Source organism: Zingiber officinale, chromosome 9B (assembly GCF_018446385.1).
Source record: "Zingiber officinale cultivar Zhangliang chromosome 9B, Zo_v1.1, whole genome shotgun sequence".
Taxonomy (NCBI): Eukaryota; Viridiplantae; Streptophyta; class Magnoliopsida; order Zingiberales; family Zingiberaceae; genus Zingiber; species Zingiber officinale.
Genome location: NC_056003.1, coordinates 79,926,955 through 79,952,128, shown reverse-complemented (window position 1 = coordinate 79,952,128; position 25,174 = coordinate 79,926,955). Strand labels below are relative to the sequence as shown.

At 39.2% G+C, this 25,174-nt stretch overlaps 2 long non-coding RNA genes across 2 annotated transcripts; both read right to left on the bottom strand.

Moving 5' to 3' along the window:
- Positions 1-1,291: 1,291 nt before the first annotated feature.
- On the bottom strand, positions 1,292-1,852 carry LOC122025697. The gene is made up of 3 exons (XR_006123809.1): positions 1,765-1,852; positions 1,600-1,671; positions 1,292-1,485 (listed from the first exon to the last, which is right to left on the bottom strand). It is a non-coding gene; the product is annotated as an uncharacterized LOC122025697 (long non-coding RNA).
- A 1,555-nt stretch (positions 1,853-3,407) lies between these two features.
- Positions 3,408-3,863, bottom strand: LOC122025712. The gene is made up of 3 exons (XR_006123813.1): positions 3,774-3,863; positions 3,595-3,662; positions 3,408-3,524 (listed from the first exon to the last, which is right to left on the bottom strand). It is a non-coding gene; the product is annotated as an uncharacterized LOC122025712 (long non-coding RNA).
- Between the last annotated feature and the right edge of the window lie 21,311 nt (positions 3,864-25,174).

Sequence of the window (25,174 nt, the reverse complement as noted above, 5' to 3'; positions counted from 1 at the left end):
TATTAGCTACGTCGGAACACTGTTGCATGTTATATCTTTCTTATGTCGTACCTGGTTGTGCATGCTATGTTTTCTTTAAAAGGCTTCTAGTTGCTATTTCCACTATCTTATGGATATCTACATACTCATATTGGTCTGTACTTGTTGGGTCATAGACTCACCACGTTTATATTACAGGTGAGGATGACCTCCAAGATATGCTGGAGGGCCCACGAACGGAGTAGACGAGGAGGCGGGATGGACGCATGGTTCTGTCCGTTGTCCGGGAGTGCAGTGCATACGGGATCTACCGCGTGAGATTTTCACTTTCTATGTCATTCGGGTGGGGAATGTTGAGGGGTTATTGTTCTTATCGATACACATTTGTTGATACAGTCTTGTCTATTGGTTATGATAGTTCCGTTATGGTTCTGCAATGTGATCATTCAAATCGGAGTTGTTGAGAGAGATTGGTAAAAAAAAAAAAACTTGGGATGTTTTAGTTTTGGTCTCCCGATAAAATTAAGCATCCCGTGTTCGCCCCGAACACACAACTTTATTTTATCAATAATAATTCATTCCATTAGAGAACTATTATTGAACTACCGCACCAATCCCAAATTACATTTTTGGGCTCCTTATTATGAGTGTGTTTACTACAACAAAAATATTAAAAGACAACGGTTAAAAACCGTTGTCGTAGCCCTTTAAACCCGTTGTAATTGGCAGTGTTGTTAAAAGTGGGGGGCTACGACAACGGTTTTAAACCGTTGTCTTTGAATGAAAAGACAACAGTTTTACAATGGTTTTAAACCGTTGTCTTTGAATGAAAAGACAACGGTTTAAAACCGTTGTTATTTAGAGCATTTTTCTGCCAATTACAACCGTTTTTGGGGCTACGACAATGGTTTTAACCGTTGTCTTTGAGGGTGATAGACAACAATAGCAGTTTTAAATCGTTGTCTTTTAATTTATTATCTTTTAATACCAATATATCATATATCAATTTAAAATATAATAAAAAATCATAATCAAGAAAGAATATTTCCCACATCAATATCATTCAAAATGTTAGTTATACAAGAATTACAATCACAAAAGAAGAAACATATCTTATATTCAAATAAAATTTATCCCAATACAAATAAATAAATAAACTATATTTACAACTAATGAACAATAGCCAAACGACTATTTCATGATGATTCAGTCACTGCCTATTTCATGATTTGAACCACTGTGGTAAAGTTCTTCTAGTTGAGCTAGATCTCTACCTTGCTGGTTGTTGCAGCTACAGGATGCTGATCCCCCTATCAAGTGCTACCTCAGTTTGAGTACAACTCATGGTGGCCTGGCTAGAATATTCCTCTAATCCGAGAGTCTGCATGGGGTGGATGACTGAATCATCATGGTTCAATGTCAAGTGAGGTGTGGAACCATGACCATTTGGATTTTCCATCGAGGGCAGTAACCATCTCATCCAATCCTCTCGTCTTCTAATTTTCTCTGCTTGTAGATGATTGTAGGAACATGTTTTGAAGAAAAATATCAAAATGAATTATTTAAGATACATAGTTGATAAGAGTAGAATAAAGAGGGGAAATGATGGAGGTGAAGTACCTGTATTTCAAGTTCTGTCGAATCTCTTAGAGCATTCAATATCATCGCTATGCTCGTGGTCACCCTTTTGACCTGCATATATTGTGATGTGTTAGGAAGTAGAGGCAGTTAAATTTTTTGAACATGGAATTACTCCTCATATCCATAATCACATGGATTACTCACCATGTTAAAGGTAGCAATCAATGAGACAGGAACCCAACCTTGATCATCCATCTTGCCACGAAGAAAAATGTCCTTACAGAGATTATCCACGCTGCAGCAGAAACAATTTAAATTATTAACTGTCTGAAAAAAATACCTTACAGATATTAAGGTACCTAAAATAGTATTCAATATCTGCCGCTTCAATCTCAGTTTCTGATTGTCAACCAGAGAATGAATCCTGATTGTGGAAGGATAAAATCCGTTATCTTTTAACAGTTTTAAACAGTGGGAAAATTAATAATACCTTAATCCAATGATAGACTTGCTGAACTAGTTTTTCACTTTTGTTCTAAACACCAAGAAAAGCTGGAGGCTATAAATGCAAGAAGAATGAAGTTTTAAAATAAAAGATTTCATTTTGGTATTTTGTTTCTCTTCTTCCAAAACCATCGGATAGCATGAACTGCTCCAACAGAAAAATCAAGCAGAAAACATTATGCCATGCAAGAGAAATCAAAAATAAAAACAAGAAATAAATTTCAGACTTAAAACTAGAAGACATTATTTCCTTTATTTATTTATGTTCTGGAGAAAAGGAAGTCACATAATATATATTACTTGTCCGGTTCTTGATCAGCCAACCATTCCCCTGCAAGAAAAATGCCCATTAAACATCTAATGGGAAACTATATCCATCACATTTGGCTACAGATTATTACCTTTAACTTATAATAATCGAGCTTGATTTGATCCATCAAAGGGGAGCATTGCAAGCTTTCCAACACAAGTTGGTAATTTTAAGATTATTATTTTGTTTTAACCTTTAATAATAGTACATTTGCACTACAGCACTATAGAACTGTCTTATATTAATTATGTATTTCCCTTTTCATTGTGCTTCTTGTGCAAGTAGGTCATCAGTATTACTTCGCCCACAACTACAGAGCGTCCAATTCTTTAAGAAGAAGGCAATTGAGCAGAATCTTAGAAGCAGTTGCAAAAGTCATGACCAATTCAAAAGTTATCGATTGGAAAGGGAAAACAAAATTTAATCCTTTTTCTAATCGATCTTGATAAAGTAAAGTAGTTGAACGAAGCATGATGGTAAAAGGAAGTCACACAGTAAAGGCAGATACATCAAACACAAACTAATTACCTGACAGGGAATTAGTTTAATTTATCTTATCTTTGTTGAGCTCAAAAGCACCAAACATACATTCTTTAATTTATTAAAGTTTCTACCTTTCATTGGAGCATAGCATGGTGAAGGTAACAGAAGAGAAATATAAATCTTAGGCCAAAAATACCATAAATCTTAGGCTTAAGAATTATATAATAATAATAATTATATTATTATTATTATTATTATTATTATTATTATTATTATTATATATATATATATAGCAAAATTTCAAAATAATCAATTTGCTTAATCTGCTATGCATGGAATGTATGAGCTGGGCATGAAACCAAACAAAAAAAGAGTACCTCTAAATAAAATGAATCTGAAAAACCAGACATGATGCGACAGACACTTTGAAATTCTTCAGTATCTGGATTGTAGCACGCCACGAGGAAAGGACTATACTTGAACGATGGAATCCACAAATATGAAATATCCTTGTGAAATGTCAAATGCCATAGATTTCATAAAAAATGACAGCAGAACAAAAAACTCAAAATTTGTACCATCCAACTTTTCTTCCATTTCCATGCTAAGCACTAATAAGAACAAGATCAAGACTGTCACCTATTCCTTCAACATAATCACGCTTTACCTAAAAGAAAGAAAATTAAAGAAAATTAGTAAAATGATTGTCTATATAGAACAGTTAGAAACTAGGATACCTTCAGCCATGCCTCACAACGTTTTGATGCAGAATACCCAAAATCATCTAGAGTCTTCACCATAATTCCTTCACAAGAATAATTCCGTGCTTATTCAAAGAATAAATTAGTAAAAGGGTCAAAATAAGCACAGAAGCAAAAAAAAAAAAAAATAGAGTCTATGAGAAAATCATACTCACAAATGTCCATAAAGGAAAAGAGATCAGGTATGCAATGCACAGAGGGTTTAGGGGCAACAAACTGCCTATTCTTAAGACACTGACCACAATACAATTACACAAGCACCAAACAGTTTTCAAGCAAATGCACCGTGATCCAATACATCTGCAGCTTTACAGAACAATGCCATACAATTTTCTTTGTTGATCCAATAATCTATTACGAAACATCATTGAAAAAAAATTCAATAGAACGAAAGAAAATAGCAGGATAGAACATAGAAGACAAAAGATAGTCACACGACACGGACACATATACCAAGAAAGGAGAAGTAAAAATTTTAAACAAGAAGTGTAAGAGAAAATTCAAGATTGACCTCAATGGACTGAAAGTTCCGATCTTGAACTCCCAATCTAACTGAATACTATGATAAAAACTAAAGGAAAAAGAAAAAAAAATCTACTCGAACAGTTTCCAGTGGAACCATCTCACAGAAACGAAGTAGAACAACCGATTTAGTAGCCCTAGGTTGGAAAATACAACATAAGATCAGAAAGAGAAAGAAACGTTTACCTACTGAAATTGAAAAGCAATCAAAGGAGCCGGGAGGAGAGTCGACAAAGATCGTAACTTTGGTACTCGTAGAAGAAACAAAGAGGAAAAAAAATCGGTACCCGAAATCCAAAGAAACCCTAGAGACGGATGGATGTGGTGGGAGAAGAGGCCACGAGGCCCCTTGTTGTAGTAGGAAATGCCGAGGAAGGTGACATCATAGAGGAAGAGGTTGACGGGGTTGATTGTGTCACAGATGATGGACCGGGAGAAGGCAATGAGGAGCCCATCCTTGATGACGCCGACAACGTTCATAGTGAAAGAAGTGGTCTTCACGTCTAGCAAGAAGATGGTGAGGTTGAGGGTGAAGGTGTAGAAGAAGTTTGTGCCAAAGATGAGAAGATCGGGGTGGAAGTTAGTCTAACCATGGAGGAGGGGCAACTCAATCAGAGACCAAGGAAGGAGGAGGAAGAAAAAACAGCAAGGGTTAATTGCATGAAGAGATTGTATAAGGAAAGGGAAAGAAAAATAGGTTAGGGTTCGAGAAGGCTAAGGGGGGAAAAGATGGCGCTAAAAATTTTTGGCAGAAAGGGAAAGTAAAACACAGTTGCAATAAAAATGTGAAGGGGATAACAATGAAAGAATAAAGTCAAAGACAACGGTTTATTAAAAACGTTGTCTTTGACTATATAAAACAATATAAAAACACAACGGTTTATAAAACTGTTGTCTTAACCCCTAAGAAGTATTTAAAGACAACGGTTTTAAATAATCGTTGTAAAATGTGTCGTTGATTTAAAATAAAATCGCTCAACAACAACAGTTTTATCAAAACTGTTGTCTTTTATATTTTATGGGAGCTCAAAGACAACGGTTTTGTCAAAAACCGTTGTCTTTTATCAAATTCACAACAGTTTCTTCCAAAATCGTTGTCTTTGTGGTGTTGTCTTTTGACATTTTTGTTGTAGTGGTTAGTCTCCCTGTGTTTAAGATATCGAATGTCCACTAATTAAGTGAGTTACTGACAACTCATTTAATTAATATCTTAGTCCAAGAGTAGTACCACTCAACCTTATCATCATGTCGGACTAAGTCCACCTGCAGGGTTTAACATGACAATCCTTATGAGCTCCTCTTGAGGACATTATCAATCTAGTATCTCTAGGACACAGTTTCCTTCTATAATCAGCAACACACAATAAGTGATACCATTTCCCAATTTATCGGGCTTATTGATTCATCGAACCAAATCTCACCCATTGATAAATTAAAAAAATAAATATCAAATATATGTGCTTATTATTATATTAGGATTAAGAGCACACACTTCCATAATAACTGAGGTCTATGTTCCTTTATAAAGTCAGTATAAAAGAAACGACCTCAAATGGTCCTACTCAATACACTCTAAGTGTACTAGTGTAATTATACAGTCAAGATAAACTGATACCTAATTACACTACGACCTTCTAATGATTTGTTCCTTTCCATTTTGGTCGTGAGCTACTGTTTATAATTTATAAGGCACTGATAACATTATCTTCTGCATGTGACACCACATGCTATGTTATCTACAATATAAATTAATTGAACAACTACAAACAAATGTAGATAATTTGACCAAATGTGATTCTTTATTCAAAACAAATGTTTACAAAAGATTAGGCTTTCAGTATACACTCCAACAATCTCCCACTTATGCTAATGACTAAGCTGCCATATCTTCTACCATACATCTGATTCTCATTCCCTCCACATGTCGATCGAAAGCTTTCGCCGGAAGGGCCTTAGTGAAAGGATCTGCCAGGTTATCCGCTGATGCAATCTTGGCGATGACAACTTCTCCTCGCTTCACGATATCTCGTATCAGGTGGTACTTGCGCTCTATATGTTTACTTGCCTTATGAGCTCGTGGTTCCTCCAAGTTTGCAACTGCACCGCTATTATCACAATAAATTGTGATGATTTTGGGCAAACCAGGAATCACATCTAAGTCCATTAGAAAGTTCCTGAGCCATACTGCTTCTTTAGCTGCCTCAGAGGCTGCTACATACTCTGCTTCCATGGTTGAGTCTGAAACGCATTTCTGCTTAACACTCCTCCATGAAATGACTCCACCTCCTAAAGTAAACACATAGCCTGATGTAGACTTACTGTTGTCCCTATCTGATTGGAAATCTGAATCCGTGTAACCCACAGGGAGTAAATCGTCTGCTTGGTAAACTAGCATATAATCTCTAGTCCTTCTCTGGTACTTTAATATATGCTTTACCACGGTCCAATGTCCTTGTCCAGGGTTACTATGATATCTGCTGACCATGCCCACGGTAAAACAAATATCAGGTCTCGTACATAGCATTGCATACATAAGGCTTCTTACAGCCGAGGCATAAGGAACTACTTTCATGTCTTCTATCTCCTTTGATGTCTTCGGAGACATCTCTTTAGATAGAGCTACTCCATGCTTAAAAGGTAAGAAACCTTTCTTGGAATCCTGCATGCTAAAACGAGCAAGGATTGTATCTATATATGAAGCTTGGGACAGACACAACATTCTTTTCTTACGATCCCTTATTACTTTGATCCCAAGAATGTGTGCACAATCTCCTAAGTCCTTCATATCAAATTGTTTGGATAACCATACCCTTACGTCTGATAATACCTTGACATTGTTGCCAATTAACAAAATATCATCTACGTATAGTACAAGAAATACCACCACGTTTCTGTTACACTTCTTGTATACACAAGACTCATTCGAACACTGAATAAATCTATATGACTGGATTACTTCATTAAACCGGATGTTCCAAGACCTTGAAGCTTGCTTCAGTCCATAAATGGACCGATTGAGCTTGCACACTAGATGCTCTTTGCCTTTTTCAATGTATCCTTCTGGTTGCTTCATATGGATGTTCTTTTCAAGACTTCCATTAAGGAAAGCTGTCTTGATATCCATTTGCCAAATCTCATAATCCATATGAGCAGCAATGGATAAGAGTATCCGGATAGACTTAAGCATGACTACCGGTGAAAAGGTCTCCTCATAATCGATTCCCTCTTTCTGAGTGTACCCTTTCGCTACAAGCCTAGCTTTGAAGGTTTCTACCTTCCCGTCTGTCCCTCTTTTCCTTTTGTAGATCCACTTGCATTCAACGGCTTTTACATCATCAGGTGGTTCTACAAGCTCCCAGACCTTATTAGAGTACATAGACTCTATTTCAGAATTCATTGCCTTTTGCCAAGATGCTGCATCTATATCTTAGAGTGCTTCGTCATATGTTCGTGGATCAGGTTCATGTTTACCCGGGATCAAGTCCGAAGACTCTCCAAAAAACATGAATCTTTCAGGCTGCCTTACAACCCTCCCACTACGACGAGGCACTGTCTGTGGTTGTGTATCATGTGTGACACGTGTTGCAGTCTCTTGTGGTACTTCATCTTATACTGTTGGTACTGAAGTAGACGTGTCCTCTCTAAGTTCTTCTAAAACAACTTTGCTACTGGGCTTGTGATCCATTATATAGTCTTCTTCTAAAAACTGGGCATTGGTGCTAACAATGACCTTCTGGTCTTTAGGACTATAAAATAAACCACCTTTCGTTCCTTTGGGATATCCTACAAACACACGAACTTCTGTACGAGATTCTAACTTATCAGCATATGGTTTCAGCACATGTGCTGGACTACCCCAAATACGAATATGTCTTAGACTGGGTTTTCGCCTATTCCACAATTCTATGGGAGTAGAAGAAACTGATTTAGAAGGTATTAAGTTCAGAACATTCACTGCTGTTTCCAGAGCATATCCCCAAAATGAATTTGGTAATTCTGAATAACTCATCATCGATCTAACCATCTCCATAAGAGTCATATTCCTTCGTTCTGCTACACCATTCTGTTGGGGTGTTCCAGGTGCAGACAATTGGGATTGAATCCCGGCCTCTGATAAGTAATTCCTAAACTCTCCTAAGAGGTATTCGCCACCACGATCAGACCGTAGTGTCTTGATACTTTTACCTAATCGTTTCTCCACATCAGCCTTGTATTCTTTGAACTTATCAAAGCACTCAGACTTGCGGTGCATTAGGTAAATATATCCGTATCTTGAATAATGATCATCTATAAAAGAGACAAAATATTCAAAACCACCTCTTGCCTGGACAGACATAGGACCACACAAATCAGAATGAACCAATTCCAACACTTCTTTGGCTCTATACCCCTTGGCCTTGAATGACCTCTTGGTCATTTTACCTTCCAAGCAAGATTCACAAGTTGGAAAATTTTCCAACTCTAATGAACCCAAAAGTCCATCGGCTATTAGCCTCTGAATCCTACTTAAGTTAATATGACCAAGCCTTAGATGCCAAAGATATGCTTGGTTCATTTCCGAAGGTTCTTTTCTTTTATTTGAGTTAGAAGATGAGTTATAAATTTCCATGTTTTGCTTTGTGGAAGAAATTGGATTTAAAGTATACAAATTGTCAACTAATGTACCAGAATAGATAATCACTTTATTTCTCTTAATAACTACATCGTTACTGAAAGAAACTGAATATCCATCTAAAAATAGTTTAGAAACTGAAATTAAATTCTTTCTAAAACTGGGTACATAAAGACAATTTCTTAAAACCAAATTTCTATTTCTACTAAAAGATAAGTAGACGTCTCCCACTACAATAGCCGCCACCTTAGTAGCATTGCCTATGTAGACGGTAATCTCTCCTTCAGTTAGTCGTCGGGTTTCCTGGAACCCCTATAGGGAATTGCAGACATAATCAGTGGCTCCCGTATCTACACACCAGGTGCTGGTAGATAACACCGCTAAACATGTTTCAACAACTAGAGCATGAGATATACCTTTGTTGTTCTGATTCCTACGAGGACAGTCCGCCTTCCAATGCCCTGACTGCTTGCAAATGAAGCACTTGCCCTTCGGCTTCTTCACTCCAGCTTTAAATCCTGTACTCTGAGTTTTATTCACTTTCTTTATTGAGCCAGCTTGTTTCTTCTTCTTCTTTCCTCTCGGTTTAGAAGTAGAACCATTTTCAGCATAGTGAATTTGAGAATTGTGACGAAATAATCCTTCTGCTGCTTGAAGTTCTGTCAGTAGTTCCGCTAATGAATAAATCCTCTTATTCATATTATAGTTCAGGCGGAGCTGCTCAAAACTTCTAGGTAGCGTTTGGAGGATCATATCGATCTGGGTTTCCCCATCAATTTCTCCTCCATGGATCTGTATCTCGTTCAGATAAGCCATCATCTTTAGGATATGATCCCTCACAGGAGTACCCTCTTGCATGGTGGCTGTCATTATCTTTCTCATGGCTTCTTGCCTAGAAGCCCTATCCTGATGACCAAAGAGTTCCTTGAGATTGTTCATAATATCATAGGCTGTTGGTAAATCTTGATGCTGATGTTGCAATACATTTGACATTGAAGCCAAAATGTAACACCGCGCCATCTCATCTGCTTTTACCCATTTCCTACGATATTCAATCTCCTCTTGGATAGATTCACCAGTAGGTGCTTCAGGGCACGGCTCAGTCAGTACAAATTTATAGCTTTCAGCAATAAGAACAATGTCCAGGTTCCTTTTCCAATCTATGTAATTAGGTCCAGTAAGTCTATTATGTTGAAGTATGATGGACAGTGGGTTGAAAGTCATCCTAAGAATCACAAATAACTTTTGGTCAGAACTCTAAATTTAGAATAATATTGATTCCTCAAATAATATTATTTTAAATTAACCAACACCTCAAAACACCATGAATTTTGTATGCCACGTTAGTGTGGACGTATACAAATTCAACATTTGTAAAAGGAGGGTTTTAACCCATTAATTTTATTATCTTGTCAACCTAACTTTTTGACAAATAAAATTAATAGTTGGTATCATTTGGTCACACAAATAATAGCAGTGACCGATGGGAGGATACTATTAGATGTGTCTAAGTGTATACCATTACTTGACACTAAGTCCATTAATAAGATTATGCCCCTTCCATTGGGGAAGATCACACGCTCTTAATTAACTTCCTATAGTCATCCAAAAATGGAAGTCTGCTCTAGTGATCTACAAACAAGCTCATCCGTTATGGAGGAAGGCACTTAGAGCCAACGCGCAAGCTTGTTTGCATCACTTACAAACCAGTAATGGAGACCATGGGATTTACTTAAAAATCCCTCTCCCACTTAGTTATTTATAAATGAGGAATTTTAACTATGCTAGCCTACTAAACTTGTAAACTAACATGCACACACAGCACAATATAAAAGCAATAAATAGAAAATCTAATTTTCAACTATTATGGCTTTTATCTCTAGTCGTCCTCCGTGTGTTGTCATCCCAAGCTGCTGCCATATTTGGCCACCGCCACCGGGTCTAGCTGTCGCCTCCATCTTGCTCCTAGTTCCGCTGCGCCTTTGGTCCTTAGAAGGTTCCACGCTTTGCAAGATTCGATCCGCGACATAAATAGAATTTTATATTTTTGATCCTATATTCCATAAAAGGAATGTACATGTATCTAGATCAAAAATAAAATCCTAATAAAACTAAATACAGCTCCTGCTGTATTTTAATACAATCATGCACACACATATAAATGCCCTTGACATGTCCAAGGGTCCAATCACACACATAATAATTAAAAGCCATAATAGTTGGATCCTGCATCCACAAAGTTAGCACATCCTACTATTAACCTGCCTAAATTATGTATGACATGTGCATAATTAAATTAATACCAAATACACAGAGGCAAAGCCCTAGCTCTGATACCAATTGTTGATTGCTATTCGGAAAGCCTAGAGGTTCCACTGTACAAAAATTTTGTACAAAGGTCTGAACCTTTTCATAGCTACCATGTGTTCTTTTAAATTAAATTTTGGATCGCCTGCGGAACTTAACACGTTTGATCCAAAACTTAATCTATTTGTTCTTTTAGGTTTTGACTTGGATCTCCTGTGGAACTTAACACGTTCCACCCAAATCACCTTAAGTTATTAATTCCATTAAATATTAATTTCCATAATCGGTTCCCAGTACTGACGTGGCGAGGCACATGACCTTCTTGGATATGGGAGCAACCACCACCGACTAGACAAAACCTTTTATAGAAATCTAATATTTAATTTCCTAAAATAACTTTAGGTTAACCGAAAAGAACAATCAAATCACAAGGAAAAATAAAACAAGAAAAACACAACTTCAAAAAATATATTCGAAATACTAGAACGTAAGCCTCTTGTATAATTGGTATTATTTCCATAAATAACTAGTATGATGCGGAAAGGAAAAATTACTAGTTATACCTTCTAGAAAGACCTCTTGATCTTCTACCGTATTCCTCTTCTAATCTCGGACGTTGTGTGGGCAACGATCTTCCGAGATGAGAAACCACCAACCACCTTCTTCTCCTCCTAGCTAGGTTCGGCCAACAATAAGGAAGCTTCACCAAGGAAGAAAATCAAAACACCAACCAAGCTCCAAGAGATGCTAGCTTTCTCTCCTCCTTCTTCTTCTTCTCCAAGTAGTATCCGGCCACCACGAGAGCTCCAAGGGGAGAGAGAGGTTCGGCCACCACAAGAGGAAGAGAGGGAGAGGATGATGATGGCCGGCCACACCAAGGAACAAAAGAGGGAGAGAAATAATAGAGGTTCACCTCATGAAGGCACCCCACCCCTTCTTTTATATTCCTTGGCCTAGGCAAATTAGAAAATTTAATTACAATAAAATTTCTTTAATTTCCTTGACATGATTTAATTGAGAAAAATAAAATAAAATTTCCCAAATTAAACTATATTGGCCGGCCACCACATGGAGAAATAAATTAGACAAGTTTTAATCAACAAATTAAAACTTCCTAATTTGTTTCCAGAAATTTTAAAATTAAAAATTTCTCTTTAAAAATCTCTTCATGGTTGATAAAAAGAAATTTTCATAATTTTAATTTTACAACATGTGAATAATTTTTAAAGAGAAAATAAAATATCTCACCAATCTACAAATAAGGAAAGAGATCTAATCTCTTTCTTTAATCTTTTGTAGATCTTTTACAAAAGAGATATTTTAATTTTAATTCTCTTTAATAAATTATATCTTCCACATAATAAAAATTAAAATTAAAATTCTTTTTAATTTAATATGGTCGGCCCCTCTAGCTTGGGTTCAAGCTAGGGTCGGCCACCCCAATTCATGCTTAGGCCGGCCCTAGCTTGGTTCCCAAGCTAGCTTGGCCGGCCCCCTTTAGGTGGGTATAGAAGGTGGGTATAGGTGGGTATAGTACTCTATAAATAAGAGGCTACGATAGGGACCGAGAGGAGGAATTGGTTTTGGTCTCCCGATAAATTTAAGCATCCCGTGTTTGCCCCGAACACACAACTTAATTTTATCAATAATAATTCATTCCACTAGATAACTATTATTGAACTACCGCACCAATCCCAAATTACATTTTTGGGCTCCTTCTTATTACGAGTGTATTAGTCTCCCTGTGTTTAAGATATAGAATGTCCACTAATTAAGTGAGTTACTGACAACTCATTTAATTAATATCTTAGTCCAAGAGTATAGTACCACTCAACCTTATCATCATGTCGGACTAAGTCCACCTGCAGGGTTTAACATGACAATCCATATGAGCTCCTCTTGAGGACATTATCAACCTAGTATCTCTAGGACACAGTTTCCTTCTATACTCAACAACACACACTATAAGTGATACCATTTCCCAATTATCGAGCTTATTGATTCATCGAACTAAATCTCACCCATTGATAAATTAAAGAAATAAATATCAAATATATGTGCTTATTATTATATTAGGATTAAGAGCACACACTTCCATAATAACTGAGGTCTATGTTCCTTTATAAAGTCAGTATAAAAGAAATGACCTCAAATGGTCCTACTCAATACACTCTAAGTGTACTAGTGTAATTATACAGTCAAGATAAACTGATACCTAATTACACTACGACTTCTAATGATTTGTTCCTTTCCATTTTGGTCGTGAGCTACTGTTTATAATTTATAAGGCACTGATAACATTATCTTCTACATGTGACACCACATGCTATGTTATCTACAATATAAATTAATTGAACAACTACAAACAAATGTAGATAATTTGACCAAATGTGATTCTTTATTCAAAACAAATGTTTACAAAAGCTTAGGCTTTCAGTATACACTCCAACAGAGGCACCCCCCGCTACTACCACTAGAGCTGATAGGGATGCTTACAAGAAGCATCAAGATGATGCATTAGATGTGTGATGCCTTATACTCGCCACCATGAACTCTAAGCTTCAGAAGCAACATGAGAACATGGATGCTTATGATATAGTTGAACACCTTAGACAACTATATCAAGGACAAGCAAGGCATAAGAGATTTGAGATATCTAAAGCGTTGTTTCAATGCAGAATGCAAGAAGGAAGTCCCGTAGGACCATATGTACTCAAAATGATTAAGTATTTAGAAAACCTACAGCAGTTAGGATTTCCACTAGGAAAAGAATTAGCCACTGATCTTGTCTTGTAGTCTTTGCCCGATAGCTATAGTCAATTTGTCATGAACTACAACATGAATGAAATTGACAAACCACTGTCTGAGATGTTGAGCATGTTATGAAATGCTGAACTAAACCTTAAGAAGGAAAAGCCTAGTTCCATTTTAATGGTGTCTAAGGGTAAAGGCAAGTGGAAGCCTAAAGGTAAGGGTAAGACCAAGTCAAAGGCAAGGGCAAGACTCATGCACTGAAACCCAAAGGTGGGGCTACTAAGGAAGGAACCTGCTTCCACTGTGGTGAGACCAGACATTAGAAGAGGAACTGCAAAGTTTACCTAGAGGAACTGAAACAGAAGAGAAGTAAGACTTCTGCCTCAGGTATATATGTTATAGAAGTCAATCTATGCATTTCTTCTTCATGGGTATTAGATACCGGATGTGCATCTCACATTTGTACTAATGTGCCGGGGCTGAAAAATAGTAGAGCATTGACAAAGGGCAAAGTGGACCTACGAGTAGGCAATGGTGCAAGAGTTGCTGCTGTCGCTGTAGGAACATATTCTTTATCTTTGCCCACTGGGCTTATTTTAGAACTAGAAGAGTGTTGTTATGTGCCTGCTTTGACAAAGAACATTATCTCTATTTCTTGTTTGGACAAGAATGGATTTTCATTTGTAATAAAGGATAAATGTTGTTCCGTTTATTTCAATGATATGTTGTATTGTAGTGCACCTCTTATGAATGACCTCTATGTTCTAGACTTTGAAAACCCAATCTATAATATAAATACCAAATGGTTCAAGTCTAATGATTTGAACCAAACATATCTCTAGCATTGTCGCCTAGGTCACATAAATGAGAGTCGCATATTCCAACTCCATAAGGATGGACTTTTGGACTCATTTGATTTTGAATCATATGAGGCATGCGAATCTTGTCTTCGAGGCAAGATGACAAAGACTCCATTTAGTGGACATGGAGAAAGGGCTAATGATCTGTTAGGACTCATACATACAGATATATGTGGGCCTTTCAGAATAGCTGCTAGAGGAGGCTATTATTACTTCATTACCTTCACTGATGATTTCAGTAGATACAGCTATGTGTATCTAATGAGACACAAGTCAGAATCCTTTGAAAAGTTCAAAAAATTCAAGAATGAAGTACAAAACCAACTTGGTAAGAGTATTAAAATGCTTCGATCAGATCAAGGTGGGGAATACCTTAGCCAAGAGTTTCATGACCATCTTATTGAGTGTGGGATCATATCTCAGCTCACTCCACCTGGAACACCACAATGAAATGGTGTATCAGAAAGGAGAAATCATACCTTATTAGATATGGTATGATCGATGATGAGTCATACAGATCTTCCTACTTCCTTCTGGGGACATGCTCTAGAGACAACTGCTTTCACACTTAACCGAGTTCCATTTAAGACCGTTATAAAGACACCATATATGATATGGACTAGGAAGAGTCCCAAGATGTCTTTTATGAAGATTTGGGGTTGTGAGGCTTATGTTCGACGACAGGTCTCAGATAAACTTGGACCCAAATAAGACAAGTGATATTTTATAGGATATCCCAAGGAAACAAAGGGATATTACTTTATAATCCCACAGAAGGCAAGGTGTTTGTTGCCAGAACTGGTTTTTTTTCTAGAAAGGGAATTTATTTCTAGAAAGACTAGTGAGAGTGAAGTAGATCTTGAAGAAATTCAAGATACACAAACTAGCACCGATGCCTTGATGGAAATTGAACAGGCACTACAAGAAGTTATGGAGCAACAACCTGTTCAAGTAGCACACGCTCTACGTAGATCTGATAGGAGCCACCGTTAACCTGAGAGATATTCATTTCTCTTGTCTGACCACGGTGATGTAGAGCTTATTGGTCTTGATGAGCCTACATCTTATCAGGAAGTTGTACGGGGCCCGGATTTTGAGAAATGTCTAGAGGCCATGAGATCCGAAATGGAATCCATGTACTGTAACGACCCGACCCTTTGGCCTCTTGGGTGGCCCTTGTGGCGGCCCTTATGTCGTCGGCCCATTTGGCGACCTCTAATGTCGTCGACCGACGACTCTTTGGCCGTGCCGTTACTCATTAGGACTTTCCACCCCTGGCCAGTGGATTTTTGCCTCCCCCAGGATTCGAACTCTAGACCTCCAGGCTTAAGTACTCTAGACCTCCGCCGCTCACTTGGCTACCAGGATTCATAAACTCTAGTACTTAAGCCTGGAGGTCTAGAGTTCGAATCCTGGGGGAGGCAAAAATCCACTACCAGGGGTGAAAGGTCGCCAAATGGGTCGACAACATAAGGGCCGCCACAAGGGCCGCCCAAGAGGCCAAAGTGCCGGGTCGTTACAATAAAAGGCGCCTTTTTATTGTAACGACCCGGCCCTTTGGCCTCTTGGGTGGCCCTTGCGGCGGCCCACTGGCGGCCCTTATGTCGTCGACCCATTTGGCGACCTCTCATGTCGTTGACCGATGACTCTTTGGCCGTGCCATTACTCACTAGGACTTTCCACCTCTGGCAGTGGATTTTTGCCTCCCCCAGGATTCGAACTCTAAACCTCCAGACTTAAGTATTAGAGTTTATGAATCCTGGTAGCCAAGTGAGCGTCATTCCCCATACCTTATAAAAAGTTCGTCCTCGAACTTAGAATAATTCTGGATATTTCTATCTCATACTATCCTCACGCTCCCAAGTGACTTCCTCATGCTTCTGGTTCTGCCAGATGACCTTCACTAGTGGTACTTCTTTGTTTCTTAGTCTCTTGACTTCTCTGTCCACTATCTGTGTAGGTCTACTCTCATAGCTAAGATCCTCCTGGATCTGTACTGACTGAGGCTGAATCACTTGGCTAGGGTTGTGGAGACACTTCTTTAGCATGGAAACATGAAACACATTATGTATTGCTGACATGTCTTGTGGTAAGTCTAGCTTGTAAGCTACTTTCCCAATCCTCTCTATGATCAGGTAAGGTCCTACGTAGCGAGGACTTAATTTGCCCTTCTTGCCAAATCTCATCACTCCCTTCATAGGAGCGACTTTGAGAAAAGTTGAATCCCCTACTTGGAACTCAAGTGGCCTACGGCGTGTGTCAGCATAACTTTTCTGTCTACTCTGGGCAGTTTTAATTCTCTATCTGATCTTTTGGATAGCCTGAGTGGTCTCATCTATCATCTCTGTTTGGATGCCCAACTCTACTTCCATTTCTTTTCTTTCACCTGCTTCTTGCCAGCAAATGGGTGATCTGCACTTCCTGCCATACAACGCCTCATAAGGTGCCATCTTGATGGTGGCCTAATAGCTATTGTTGTAGGTAAACTCAGCTAAGCATAGATACTTGCACCAACTTCCCTTGAAATCTAGTGCACAAGCTCTGAGCATATCTTCTAAAATCTGATTTACTCGCTCTGTCTGTCCATCAGTTTGAGGATGGAAGGTTGTGCTGAACTTGAGTTTGGTGCCTAGTGCATTCTGAACACACTCCTAAAAATGAGAGGTGAAGCGCCCATCTCTATCAGACACAATAGATTTTGGAACTCCATGAAGTCTGATCACTTCCTTAATATATAGTTGTGCCAACTGCTCTATAGAATGGGACACCTTGATGGCTAGAAAATGGGCAGACTTGGTCAATCTGTCCACTATTACCCATATCACATCATATCTGTTCGTGGTTCTTGGAAGACCTGTTATAAAGTCCATGGATATGTCTTCCCACTTCTATTCTGGTATTGGGAGGGGTTGCAGGACTCCTCCTGGTCTCTGGTGCTCTGCTTTGACTCTCTGGCATGTCAGGTAGGTACTGACATATTTCGCAATATCTCTTTTAAGTCCAGACCACCAGAACCTCTGTTTCACGTCCTGATACGTTTTGGTGGGACCAGGATGCATGGAGTAAGGTGTACTATGAGCTTCTTCTAAAATTTTCTTTCTTAACTCTTCATCATTGGGGACACAAAGGCGGTTCCCCTGATAGAGGATTCCACTGTCTGATACTCGAAACTCCCAATTTTCCCCTTTTTGTACCCCTTGCTTAATCTTTTGGATATCTGTATCTTCACTTTGCTTTCTCTGTATATCCTCGAGCAGGGTTGACTCTAAGGTCAATGCAGAGAGTTGCCCATAAATAATTTCCATTCCAAAATCTGACAACTCCTTCTGCAGTGGCAGGGCTAATGATGACAAAGACATCAGGGATGCACTGGATTTTCTGCTTAGTGCATTTGCCACTTTGTTAGCTTTGCTTGGGTGGTAGAGGATTTCACAGTCATAGTTTTGACCAACTCTAGCCACCTACGCTGTCTCATGTTTAAGTCTTTCTGGGTGAAGAAATACTTTAAACTCTGATGGTCTGTGAAGATTCTGCACTGGACTCCATACAAGTAGTGTCGCCAGAGTTTCAGTGCAAAGGCCACAGCTGCCAGCTCAAGATCATGAGTGGGGTAGTTCTTCTCATAGTCTTTGAGTTTTCTGGAAGCATAAGCTATAACTTTTCATTCTTGCATGAGTACAGCTCCTAGGCCTATCTTGGAAGCATCACTGTAGATGTCAAAACTCTTATCACTTTCTGGAACTATCAGGATGGAAGCACTGGTCAGTCTCTTCTTTAACTCTTGGAAACTCTGCTCACATTTATCTGACCATTCAAACTTCTTGTCCTTCCTCGTTAGGGCTGTTAGTGGAGAGGCTATCTTGGAAAAAAAAGTCCTCCATAAATTTTCTGTAATACCCAGCTAAACCAAGGAAACTCCTGATCTCTCTAACGTTCTTGGGCCTATGCCAATTATTGGCTGCCTCTATCTTGGCAGGATCCACTTGGATGCCTTCTTTATAAATAATGTGACCTAGAAATGCCACCTGATTTAACCAAAACTCGCACTTCGAGAATTTGGCATAAAGTTGTTTCTGCTGTAGGGTCTGCAGGACTATTCTCAAGTGCGTATCATGCTCCTCTAGGGTTCTGGAATAGACTAGAATGTCATCGATGAACACGATGATAAATTTGTTAAGGTATTCTCTGAACACTCTGTTCATCATGTCCATGAAGACTGAAGGTACATTAGTCACACCAAAAGGCACGACTACGAACTCATAGTATCCGTATCTGGTCCTGAAAGCTGTTCTGGGTATATCACTTTCCTTCACTTTCAACTGATGGTATCCAGAGCGCAGGTCTATCTTGGAGAACACTGTTGCCCCTTTTAATTGATCAAATAGTGCAGTAGCTAAATGCTAAAAAATAACTACTTGACCTGTTATGACCATGGAGGCACTAGCAGCTTCCTCTTTAGTGAGGGAGAATACTCTGGCACTGGCTGGAACTGGTTAGGCTTCCAACCTTCCTTGACTGAGTTGAGGTCCTTCCAGAGTTGCAGGCATATAATGTAACTGAGGCTTGCCTCCATATTGTATTGGTTGTGGCTGAGGTGCTTTGAGCTTGTTAGGGCATTCTTTAGCCATGTGTCCTTTCTGCCCACATGAATAATATCCCGTCTTACCCAAAAGACAGGCTCCTTGATGTGTTCTCCCACATTTAGGACAGAGAGGGAACTTGGTCTGCTTGTTTGCTGGTCCTCCCTTCTGGTTACCTCCTGAGTTTCATTGCTTTCTCTTGTGACCCTTGCCATTCCAGTTCTGATTACTTGACTGGGGTTTCAGGCTCCCCACTGTCTTGTCTTCGATCTTGACGGGCTTCAGCTTCAGCCACTGTATTAGGTATGCTTCTTGTCTTCTAGGTGCTGTGGGGACTTCTAGGGCGGCTGGTGGAACCTCAGTCACCACTGGAGTCTCCACATTGATAGTTGGAGGAGTGGGAGGGACTGGCTGCTGATTCGCCATCAGATTGACGATCACTTGTTGCTGCTCCGCCACTTGTCTCTGGAGTTGAGCAACAACTTCAGAGAGATTTGGTTCAGCTGTTCTGTGCTCTTCGTTCTCCTGAGCTCGGTCCTCAGTACGAGCGGTACGGTGACGTACTCTTCTTGACATATAGTTATGCAGAGAAAAACTTAAAATCGTTCCTACGCTTTCTAGACATATATACATATGTAAACAAAAGAAAACAAGAACTTTCATCTTACTTAAGCATATCTAAGCAAATACTCTATACTGCAAATAATAAGGAAAAGCATAAAAGAAAACTTAAATACTTTCTTACTTGAAGACGGCAAAGATGGTGCTGATGTGTGATGCTGGAGAATAGGAACTGCTCTGATACCAACTGTAATGACCCACCTTCCTTACTACTCTCTAAGGTGACCGTTACTTAACTATTAACTCTACTCACTAGCATTACTTATGCTAATATTAGCAACACTTAAATTTGTCACGCCCCAGAGAAGTTCCTACAAAAATATTCTAGCAGCATCTCCCCTGTACCGGTGACAATATAAGCATATATACACAAGCAAAATAACACAATCCACGCAGTTTAATAAATCAGATCATGCAAGTAATGAATAGCGGAATCATAATGAAATACAACTTCTTACTCCAAAATTTTCTTATCAACCTAAATAAAGAATTAATCTAAACAAATTCTTAAACTAAGTTCCAAGGCTTCTATAGTCCAGGCATCACACATCCATCCGAACCTCCTTGTCACCTTCCTTGACTATAGCTTTTCCTTTCTTGTATCTGCAGTAAGAGGAAATACAATCTATAAGTAAAATTGCTTAGTAAGCGCTATCTATCTCACAAAAACTCGAATATGCATGTAAATATACTGAAATCTGTTGGGTTTTACGGGTCGCGAAAATCGCTTTTTCGTGTCACGGAAACCCCGAAACCCCCGCCACATAGATCCGTGCGAAGAAAAATGAAAACAAAATATGAGTACGGGTTTACAAACTATAGATCTATACTAGATAAGAGCGTTACCCTCGATGCAATGCCCTTCGCTATCCCGCTAGTCCAACGGTTTGTCGGATCTCGAGATTGTCAAAGTAGACAACCCTCTAGAAGTATCCACACGAACACAAGAAGGAGATCACCAAACTAAAGTGTGCTAGCACCTTAACAGGGTTCGGCAAGATGAGGAGAGGAAGAGAAAGAAGAGAGAGCACTAGGAGGAAGAAGATGTGAATGAATACAATTGAATGAAAAATTCATTCTTTCCCATCAAAAGTGGCCGGCCACATTCATGGAGTTGTAACCCCTATTTTTACATTAAGTGAGGCCATTAAAGAGATTTGTAACCTCCATGAGGTGGCACACACATGTGCTAAACATAATGATGTGGCACCTCATCATTGGCCACTTAATGCCAAGTCACAAATGATGTGGCATAAAGTCAAGTCAAACTTGACTCTTCCTCTTCCTCTCAAGTCAAGTCAAACTTGACTTAATCTCTCTTATGGTTGATCTAATCTAACCATTTAATTCAAGCCAATTTAATATAATGAATCTAATTCATTTAATTAAATTGATTCAATGAGTCATAATCTAAATTAGACTTATTGAACACATGAATCAACTTGAGTCCAACTCAATTAGCCCAATTAGGATTACTCTTAATCCAATTTGATTCATGAAATGAATCTAATCCTCTTGGTTCATCATATGAACCTAATGTCCATCTAATTGTCCTTAGTGTGTGACCCTATAAGTTCTTGTAACGTTGGCAATGCCCCTAAACTCATTTAGGAGCATAAGTAATGAGCGGTATCTAGCAACACATCATTACTACCCAAGTTACAAGAATGTTGAGATCCAACATCACCTTGTGACTACTAATTGTGATTCCTCACAAAATATGACAAGTGTCCTTCTATCCTAGACATCTAGATTGATCAATGTGAGACATAGACCATGTCATCTTCTGACCAATCTAAATCTTGAACTCCTAAGTAGACTCACTAAATCAAATGATCTCAATATCTTATATTGACTCATTTGGGCATGGCCATGCACAACGTCGTCTCACTCTATCAAGAATATTGATGTCGCTCCCATCATATAGGAGGGATAGATCCCATCTACATCACTCACATCCCTCTACATAATTCGTTACATACCCAGTAATTGCCTTTATAGTCCACCCAGTTACGGGTGACGTTTGACGAAACCAAAGTACATAACTCGTTATGTAGGGATCCTTGGTGACTTCAGGTCCAAGGACTAGTAGTCATACTAATAGCCACATGAGAAAGTATATGACACTCATATAATGATCCATGATACTTTCTCATGGCGGGTCATTCAGTATACATTCTCCAATGCATACCCATGTGTCAGCTTGATATCTCTATATCCATAACTTGTGAGATCAAGTCATCGAGTTGACCTACATGCTAGTCTTATTGCATTAACATTGTCCCTTAATGTTAATACTCGACTAGGAATGATTAAGAGTAGTGTTTCCTATATCATCTGACTATCGGTTCAACTAATCGATTGATATAAGTGAGAACCTTCTACTCAAAGACGCTATTATACTTAGTTTATTTGGCACCAATACAAGTAAGTATAATAACCAAAACAAAATGCCTTTAATTATATAAGAATATGATACAACAAGTCCATAATACAATCATCAAATGATTGGCTCTAGGGCTCTAACTAACAATCTTCCACTAGCACTAGTGCCAATCAGTGTAGGTTCTAAGCCCCAATGACCTAGTGTGACCATCATGCTTCCTCTGTGCCGAAGCCTTGGTCAAGGGATCTGCGATGTTAGCCTCTGTAGGTACTCTGCATATCTTCACATCTCCTCTCTCGATAATCTCTCGAATGAGATGGAAGCGCCGTAGTATGTGTTTGGTCCGCTGGTGTAAGCGAGGTTCCTTCGCCTGTGCTATAGCTCCATTGTTGTCACAATAGAGCTCAATAGGGTCAGCGATACTAGGAACCACCCCAAGTTCGATGATGTTGTTCGAGTAGCATCCTACATGCAGCAATGTACTCGACCTCTGTCGTAGAATCAGCTACTGTGTCCTGCTTCGAACTCTTCCAGCTCACAACACCACCATTTATGCAAAATACGAACCCTGACTGCGATCGATAATTATCCTGATCGGTCTGGAAGCTGGCATCACTGTAACCCTTTACAGCTAGCTTGTCATCGCCTCCATATATCAAGAAATATTCTTTAGTCCTTCTTAAGTACTTAAGAATATTCTTGACTGCTATCCAGTGACTTTCACCTGGATCTGACTGGTATCTGCTCGTCATGGTTAAAGCATACGAGACATCAGGTTGAGTACATAACATGGCGTACATGATAGATCCTATGGCTGAGGCATAAGGGATCTGATCCATGCGGTCTCTCTCCTCTCTAGAAGAGGGACCTTGAGTCTTCAAAAGACTCACGCCATGTGACATCGGTAGAAATCCCTTCTTGGAGTTCTGCATGGCAAACCAAAAGAGTACCTTGTCAATGTATGTACTGTGACTTAGGCCAAGCAATCTCTTAGATCTATCTCTATAGATCCGTATCCCTAGAATGCGGGATGCCTCACTTAAGTCCTTCATTGAGAAGCAACTCCCTAGCCAGGTCTTGACAGACTGAAGCAAAGGGATGTCCTTCCCAATGAGTAGTATGTCATCTACATACAATATGAGGAAGACAACTATATCCCTTACAACCTTCTTGTAGACACAAGGCTCATCTTCGTTCTTGAGAAACCAAACTGTTTGATTGCATCATCGAATCGAAGATTCCAGCTCCGAGAAGCTTGCTTTAGTCCCTAAATGGACCTATGCAACTTGCATACTCTGCTAGTATGCTGTGGATCTACAAAACCCTCAGGTTGTGTTATGTACACATCCTCGAGTAGGTTTCCATTTAGAAACGCGGTTTTGACATCCATCTGCCATATCTCATAGTCATGGTATGCTGCAATGGCAAGCATGATCCTAATGGACTTAAACATCGCTACTGGAGAAAAGGTTTCATCATAGTCAATACCATGAATTTGGTTGAAACCTTTAGCTACCAAGGGACCCTTATAGATAAGTCCATCCATGTCAGTCTTTCTCTTAAAGACCCACTTACACCCTATGGGTTTTACCCCTTCAGGTGGATCAACTAAAGTCCATACTTGGTTGGTGTACATGGATTCTATCTCGGATCTCATGGCCTCTAGCCATTTCTTGGAATCTGGTCTCATCACAGCCTCCTGATAGGTGGTAGGCTCATCCACTATGAGCACAACGTCATCATGGTCAGACAAGAGAAATGAGTATCTCTCAGGCTGACGACGTACCCTATCAGACCTGCGAAGAGGTATGTCTACTTGAACTGGTTGTTATTCATTATCTCTTTATGGAACAACATCATCCACAACACTTTGTGGTTCCAGTTCAACTTCCATCGAGGCTTCAGTGCTATGGTCTTCATCTTGAACTTCTTCAAGATCGAACGTACTCCCACTAGTCTTTCTAGAAACAAAGTCCCTTTCTAGAAAGACCCCAGTTTTTGCCACAACTACCTTGTGCTGACTGGGAATGTAGAAGTAATATCCCTTAGTTTCCTTGGGATATCCAATAAAGTAGCACTTGTCGGATTTGGGTCCTAACTTGTCTGAGACTTGACGTCGAACGTAAGCCTCACAACCCCAAATCCTCATGAAAGACACCTGGGCATCTCTCCCAGTCCATATCCTATATGGTGTCTTTATCACGACCTTGGATGGAACTCGGTTGAGTATAAAAGCTGTCGTGTCTAGAGCATAGCCCCAAAGGTATGTCGGAAGATCTGTGAGACTCATCATAGATCGTACCATATCTAATAGGGTATGATTCCTCCTTTCGGATATACCATTCCACTGTGGTGTTCCAGGAGGAGTGAGTTGGGATAGAATCCCATACTCAGCTAGGTAGTCACGAAACTCATGGCTAAGGTATTCTCCACCTCGATCTGATTGAAGTATCTTAATACTCTTGCCAAGCTGGTTCTGTACTTCATTTTAGAATTCTTTGAACTTTTCAAAGGATTCAGACTTATGTGTCATCAAGTACACATAACCATATCTACTGAAGTCATTAGTAAATGTGATGAAGTCCCTATAACCGCCTCTAGCAGCGACATTGAAAGGGCCACATACATCACTATGTATAAAACCTAACAAGTCAGTCGCTCTCTCACTGTGCCCACTAAAGGGAGTCTTGGTCATCTTGCCTAGTAGGCATGACTCGCACGTCTCATAAGATTCAAAATTAAATGAGTCCAGCAAACCATCCTTATGGAGTTGGGATAAGCGCTTGTCATTTATATGACCTAAGTGACAGTGCCAGAGATAGATTTGATTCAAGTCATTTGACTTGAACCTCTTGGTATTTATGTTATAGATAGGGCTTTCAAGGTCTAGAATATAGAGTCCATTTATCAGAGG